Source organism: Lipotes vexillifer, unplaced genomic scaffold (genome assembly GCF_000442215.2).
Source record: "Lipotes vexillifer unplaced genomic scaffold, Lipotes_vexillifer_v1.1 scaffold1822, whole genome shotgun sequence".
In the NCBI taxonomy this organism is placed as follows: Eukaryota; Metazoa; Chordata; class Mammalia; order Artiodactyla; family Lipotidae; genus Lipotes; species Lipotes vexillifer.
The window spans coordinates 201,607-209,337 of NW_006791794.1; the positions used below are offsets into that span (position 1 = coordinate 201,607).

The following is a 7,731-nucleotide window of genomic DNA, read 5'->3' on the forward strand; positions in this document are numbered from 1 at the left end:
GAACCTACTCCAGACTAACATGTAAAAAATATATTCTGCAGAGTTATAGTGTACTAAAATTAATAAGGTAAGAATTACTTCCATAAAAGCTTTATTTTATATGAGCAGTAATCATTTTTCACAAAATAGCTTTTACTCACTGGGCTACAAGGTCTTCCCCTCTAATTTTATCTTAGTTTTGAAATTAGCCTCCTTTGTTAGTCACCTCTGTGCCTGTCACTTTCCTGTTGTCAGCTAGTGTTGCACTAGAGAGACCTCTGTTCCACTTATTTTCCTGAAGAATATAGCTTCTCTCCTATCCAACAGGGAGCTTACTTGAGTCACAGGCTAAATAAATATCATTTGAATTAAGAAAAATCATGTATTTTCAGTAGAATGGATAAGAATTTTTGACTCTACTTTTTCTTTTCTTTTGAATATCAAAGATTCTGATTTGAATTTTACTTTTTATTCTTTTCCTTTTTTTTTTGGCCGACCCGCGCAGCTTGCGGGATCTTAGTTCCTCGACCAGAGATTGAGCCTGCGCCCCTGGCAGTGGAAGCATGGAGTCCTAACCAGTGGACCGCCAGGGAATTCCCTTGAGTTTACTTTTGAATTCATTGAAACTTCTTTTTATTCAATAGATTCAAACTTAGAGTGTGATAGTACCTACTTTGGAGTTTAAAGAATTCTGCCTGAAAGCAAAGTAATTCTTTGTATCACTACAGACCAGAGGTGAGAGTCAGGGTGCTTTATGTTAGTTCAATGACTAACATAGGATTAGGATAAAGAAATTACAGTTTAAGGTATAAGGAAACTACAGTTTCCTTAGGATAAGGAAATTATAGTTTAAGGTATAAGTGTTTTCCTCCCTGTTTATGAAATAAAGGCATATGAAGACATGGTATACAAATTTCAGCAAATTCAAGAGGTCAACCTTCTCTTGTGAAACATTTTATATCTATAAAATGTGCTTTACACTCATTATCTGGAGTTATTATTACCTACCAACTAAAATAGGCAAAGATTGATATGCCCATTTTAAAGCTTAGAATAAAAAACAAAAAAACTTGAGTTTATGGATTCACTGAAAAGGCTGTCTAATTACTAAAAGAGGCAAAGATGAATCTTCACCTCTCCATTTTTAAAAATTGCCTTTTTAATTCCTTTTCTCTTTGCCAAGAACTATAATACTTCATCACTTCTGTAATACTGAGGTCAGTTCTCCATTTTGAAAGGCACCAGAAGACTACACCATCCACACAATCTCTTGTGGTAGCTTTACAGTGAAAACTTTTTTTCCGTTAAAAATCAGAGAATTCCCTGGTGGTCCAGTGGTTAGGACTCAGTGCTTCCACTGCATGGGGCACGCACGGTTCGATCCCTGGTCAGGGGATTAAGATTCTGCATGGTGTGGCCAAAAAAAAAAAAAAATCATTTTTCTATTAAACTATGGCACTAAATTACTTCATTTACAATGAAAACATTGTACAGAAGTCATTAACATTTTAGTACAAATTAATTCCAACCTTATCATCTTGGTAATACTACCAAAGTTCCACTTGGAGTTGGGCAGAGGGCTATCTCTGACTCCCCACTCTACCATAGACTTCTGTGCAAAATCCACATTCTGAGGGACAGTCAGGGTGGGAAAGGTGGAGAAAGGAAGCAATAATGGTGGTGTGACACCCTCCTCAAGTGGCTTATGAGTACCTGACTTCTGTGAAGTGAGCAGAGATGAAAAATAGAAGTAAAATTTGTTCCTGGAAACAAGTGAAACTCCTCCTTGAGAATGTCAGAAGGAGAATTTTGAGAAAAAGATGAGTGTACAATAAAATGTATATGTGCTAAGACCTAGCAACAATCTGAGTATTTTTGTAAATGGGACCACTCTCATAGTCACAGGCTAGTGATATTTGGATATTGACAAATTTTTCCCATAAGGCATAGTTGGACTGGGGTGATATTCACTTAGATTACTAGACCTCTGTCAATCAGGAGAGGCTACCACTATATCGTGGAAAGTTGCAACTTTTAAAGTTTCTCTGCTTAAGTTCCATATTTTTTCAGTAATAAATTAGTGCATATTTTAAGCTGATTTTTGTTTTTGTGTAAAATTCTCGGTTGAATCAAGCTTTCAAAATATACGGTGTGTGGGCTTCCCTGGTGGCGCAGTGGTTGAGAATCTGCCTGCCAATGCAGGGGACACGGGTTCGAGCCCTGGTCTGGGAAGATCCCACATACCACGGAGCAACTAGGCCCGTAAGCCACAATTACTGAGCCTGCGCATCTGGAGCCTGTGCTCCGCAACAAGAGAGGCCGCAATAGTGAGAGGCCTGTGCACCGCGACGAAGAGTGGCCCCCACTTGCCGCAACGAGAGAAAGCCCTCGCACAGAAACGAAGACCCAACACAGCCATAAAAATATATATATATATATATACAGTGTGGAGAAAAGTTAGTGTTATTTTCCTAGATTTTGCAGTAAGCTTTCTTGGCTACACTATGCCACTTAGCCCCATGGCAATTTCTCTCAAATTCAGGAATTTCAACTCTTCCTTGTTGAGGGGTTTAGTATATCACTGGCAATAAGTAATTGGGTAAAGAATCTTGTGCGAATGCTGGTCACTGATTAGCACATGGAAGACAGAGAGCTGCAGAGGCAGGGAGCATCATGATCACTCTAGGACACCACCACAAAAGTAGCTACAAGTCTTTCTTTTTTTTTTTTCTGACTGCGCCACAGAGCTTGTGGGATTCTAGTTCTCTGACCAGGGATTGAACCTGGGCCCTCAGCAGTGATAGTGTGGAGTCCTAACCACTGGACCACCAGGGAATTCCCTACAAGTCCTTCTTTTTCCCTCAAGGCACTCTGTTCAGCTTGGCCTCAAAATGATTGATAATTATACATCTTCATCCAGATTCAGAAATATTGAAACAGCCTTTGACCTTTCTAGCTCTGAAATTTACCTACATACAACATTTGGGTTCTTTCTGAGATTCTTCTCTCTGCCAAGTGACTAAGGGTTAAAAATAAAATCTTTCCTTGCCATTCTTAAAATAATGCACAAAATCCAAACAGGAAATTATTTTAAACATCACCTGGAATTAATGGCAGTATTTTCTTTTGTTTTTAACTTTCAAAACTCTTTTTTTCTCCAAAGAACAAAAGCAAATGAATGTAATAATTATAATAGTAATAATCATAATCATATTAATGAAAATAGCTAACATTTATTTAGCACTTACTATATTCCAGGTTTTCATTTAATTACTTTAATATATTAACTAATCTTCCCAAAACCTTATGAGGAGGGTACTATTATTTCTGTGATATAGATAATGAAACTGAGGCCCAGAGAAGTTACTGATTTGCCCAAAGTCATACACTTAGTAGGTGTGGAACCAGTGTTTTAATGCAGCCTATATGACTCCAGTATCAGAGCTCTTAACTCTCAGAGATCTTTGGTAATTCAAAAGTTGTATTCTAATCCTAGGTATTGATGAATTGATTTTATTAGTTTCACTGATTATGAATATTACACTTGATGAAGATGGCAAAGTTTATCTCCCAACATCATCTGATTGTACGTCCTTGATACTTATGTATAACACTTCGCAGAGTTCTAAACAGAATGAAGGTTAAGAAATTCAATCCTAAAACCATATCAATATAATTCTATTTGTGTGGCATGGAGTGATAATACCATTCTTTGAGTATCCACCATGTTCTTGGTACTGTGCTAGGTGCTTCAGTGATACATCAATACTATGAAGGAGGTATTGTATCCCTATTTGCACATAAGAAAACTGAGGCATAAAGAAACTTTCACACAAAACTAGTAACTAGAAATGAGTTTCTAACCAAGGTATATCTGGATACATATCTTTTTACCAAGGTTTATTATTATTAAACCTAAATAAGGTACTTTACTTGTAGAATTCAAGAATTGGGGAAATGAGAATCTAAACTTTTCTCCAATCTTATTAGTGGTAAAGACAAAGGAAGAGGTTATGCCACTAGTGACATCATAGAGATAGTATAGATTCAGCTTTTAAAAAGTTATTTGAGAATGCAAATGGTGTTTTTCAGCACTTCTGGTCATAGTGATCTATTTTTAGCCTGTAGCAGGGGTGACAATTTACATATAATGCATTAAATAAAAGTACGGAATCTAGTAATGATCTAGTTCTGGAGCCGAAGCCCTGCTGATGAGAGAAATCAATTTTAGTTTGTTAATTGTAAGTAGCTCATCTCTTCCAGATTAAAACAGTTGTCATGGTTGTAAAATATGTCCACATATTCTTTGATATTTCTCCCTTCAAAAGGTGGAGCCTGATTCGGTTCCCCTGAATGTGGGCTTACCTAGTGACTTACTTTTAAAGAAAAGAATATGGTGGAATTGATAATGTGTAACTTCTGAGATTAGAACATAAAGGTATTTTAGCTTCCTCTTTGCTCTTTCTCTGGTGCCACTCAGTCTAGGGGAAGCCAAGTACCCTGTCATGAGGACACTCAAAAAGCCCACAGAGAGACCCATGTGGCAAGGAACTGAGGCCTTTAGCCAATAGCTAGTGAGGAAGTGAGGCCTCCTGCCAACAGCCATGTGAGTGAGCTTGGAAGCAGACTCTGAAGCCCCAATCAAGACTTCAGATGACAGAAGCTTTGGCTGACATTTTGTTTGCAATCTTATGTGAGACCCACCCAGCTAAGCAGTTCCTGAATTAATGAGCCATAGGCATTTTGAGATAATAATTGTTTGTTGTTTTAAGCCACTAAGTTTTTGGGTAATTTACTACACAGTAATACATAATTAATATAATAGTCTCTGTAAGGTAACATTCAGTGAAATTTAAATTCAAACTCCCTGATAAAATTAGCTTCTCCTCAAATTCCAAATTCCTCCAAGAGTCTCTCCTTCCCCATTTCCCATCCAAGATGGAATCTTTCCAGAGGAAACTTATGATGAATATATTTTATATCATTCTCTAGGCCCTGCTCTCTCTGCTGGGGGGACCCTCATTTCACCTAGACATTTTTTTTTCTTCAATCAAGTCCACTGAGAACTGATCTCATTTGAACATTATTCTGGAATCTACTCCTTCTGACTGTGAACTTGGTCGTAGTTTCTGGTCATGAAACACTTGCACCTTTCAGTTTTTGCCATGGACCCAGTCCTACTTTGATCTACTTGTATTCTCAGCAGTTGAGCCTGTGGATATCCTACACATCAGGTATGGGCCTCGAGGAATCTGATGCTCTACCACCACAGATTGTTCCTATCCTGTTAGCTCTTGAGGCACCATACTCTCAGTGCCCTGTTTGCTGTGGAGTTTGTCTAAGATTATTGAAGTTTTCTTGTCTGTATCCCGAGGATATAGAAACAAATTCTTTCACTGGAAATCTCTTAAAAATTTCTTTATTATACTTGTGAAATATTGGAAACAGCCTAAATACCCACACATAAGAAAGTAGTTGAATAAACTATGGTACCTCTACACAATGGAGTACCGTGCATCTGTAAATAAGAATGAGAAAGACATTTTCAGGATATATTGTTCTGTGGAAAAAGCAAAGTGCAAAAAGTATTTATAGTATGGGACCATTTAAGCAAGAAGGAAGAATGAGAATATACATGTATTTGCTCATGTGTGGAAAAGACTTATAGGAAGGATCAAACAGAAACTAAAGAGACTGGTTACATACAGGAATGAGTGGAAAAGGGGTAGAAATAAAGAGGCAATGGGAACATGGTATAGGATTGAGGGAGAAGTAATACTTTTGTGAGGATACGTTTTTTATAGCTCTTACTCTAAGGATCGTGATATTGTTTTATATACCTCTCAAATAAATAAATGATTAAATAACCCAGGATGTAAGGAGAACTCAAAGCGGAAACACAGTAACAAGTGAACCTAATTTTATTATAAATGAATAAAATAACCACACTGATGAGGGTGGGGATAAAAGAACCAACATAAGTAACTTTAGAAAGCAATATTTTGACTAAATATAGTAAATCTAAAGACAAACAAAAAACAAGTTTTCCAAAAATGTTGTACTCTGTGTTTAGTAAATTTGTTTCTAACACGGGTGTAAGTTAGCAATTCTAAAACTATTTCATATTCATATTAGTTTTGAACAAAAACCAAATATATTGTTAATGAGTGCCATCTTTCTCATCGTCAGAGGAAGAGCTTACAAATGAAAATAAGAAAAGAGTAAAACGAATTCTGTCATGTTAAATTGGAATAAAACATATCAGTATGACTAGTAGCTTTTTTAATATATATATATATATACACACACACACACACACACACACACACACACACACAAGATGGATAGATACAGAAATAAATAGTTGTGTGTATTCATGTGTTATTACACGTACATCTATTTCCTAGCTTTATTCTCTGACAGGGTCTAGAAACGATGACTTCCCAGTAACAATAAGCACACTTAACATTTAGATCTTGGAATTTAAATGTCATTCCAGTAAAAGGAACCAGGACTCCTTGGAGAAATAGCTGGTGCTGGAAAGGACCAGGGCAGGAAAAATACAAGATAAGACTGGAATGTCTTAAGGAACAGAAAGTACAGAAGTATCCACAAAATGATGGAGGCATCTCAAAAATTCACCACAAAAACCAAGTTTAAAGTGCTCCCAATGACCAAAGTTGGGCCAATTAGAGAACAACCCAAATAATGCTAGTTTGAATTACAACCCCTAGATTAAAAATAATCATGGATGACTATACAGATATAAATCTGTAAATGGAAAAGTGAATAAAGAGAGTACTCTCCTTTACAGGAGAATATAAATTAATAAATCTACAAGGAATAAGGGAAATGGAAAATCACCATTAAACAAACACCATGGTAATATGTTTTGTGTGTGTTTTGCGGTTTGTGGGCCTCTCACTGTGTGGCCTCTCCCGTTGCACAGCACAGGCTCCGGACGCGCAGGCTCAGTGGCCATGGCTCACGGGCCCAGCCGCTCTGCGGCATGTGGGGTCTTCCCGGACAGGGGCACGAACCCGTGTCCCCTGCATCGGCAGGCAGACTCTCAACCACTGTACCACCAGGGAAGCCCTATTTTCTCTTTTTTTAACATCTTTATTGGAGTATAACTGTCTTACAATGTTGTGTTACTTTCTGCTGTATAACAAAGTTAATCAGCTATATGTATACCTATATCCCCATATCCCCTCCCTCTTGCGCCTCCCTTCCACCCTCCCTATCCCACCCCTCTAGGTGGTCACAAAGCACCGAGCTGATCTCTGTGCTATGCAGCTGCTTCCCACTAGCTATCTATTTTACATTTGGTAGTGTATATATGTCCACGCCACTCTCTCACTTCGTCCCAGCTTACCCTTCCCCCTCCCCGTGTCCTCAAGACCATTCTCTATGTCTGTGTCTTTATTCCTGCTTTTGTGTGTGTGTATCTCTTAACTACTTATTGTAGATATAGATAAGTTTACTACTTTTGTCTTTTAACCTTCCTACTACCTTATACCTAGTAGATTTATTAACTTTACAGTATATTTGTTTTTTCATTACAAATAGTTCAATTTTGTTTCTTTTTACGGTTGAGTAATATTCCATTGTATATATGTGCCACATCTTCTTTATCCATTCATCTGTCAATGGACATTCAGGTTTCTTCCATGTCCTGGCTATTGTAAATAGTGATGCAATGAACACTGTGGTACATGACTTTTTTTTTTTTTTTTTTTTGTGTGTGCCGGT

At 37.4% G+C, this 7,731-nt stretch overlaps 1 non-coding gene across 1 annotated transcript; it reads right to left on the reverse strand.

The window, feature by feature from the left end:
- Positions 1 to 2,741: 2,741 nt before the first annotated feature.
- TRNAD-AUC (transfer RNA aspartic acid (anticodon AUC)) lies at positions 2,742 to 2,814 on the reverse strand. Its single transcript has one exon. It is a non-coding gene; the product is annotated as a tRNA-Asp (tRNA).
- Positions 2,815 to 7,731: the final 4,917 nt, after the last annotated feature.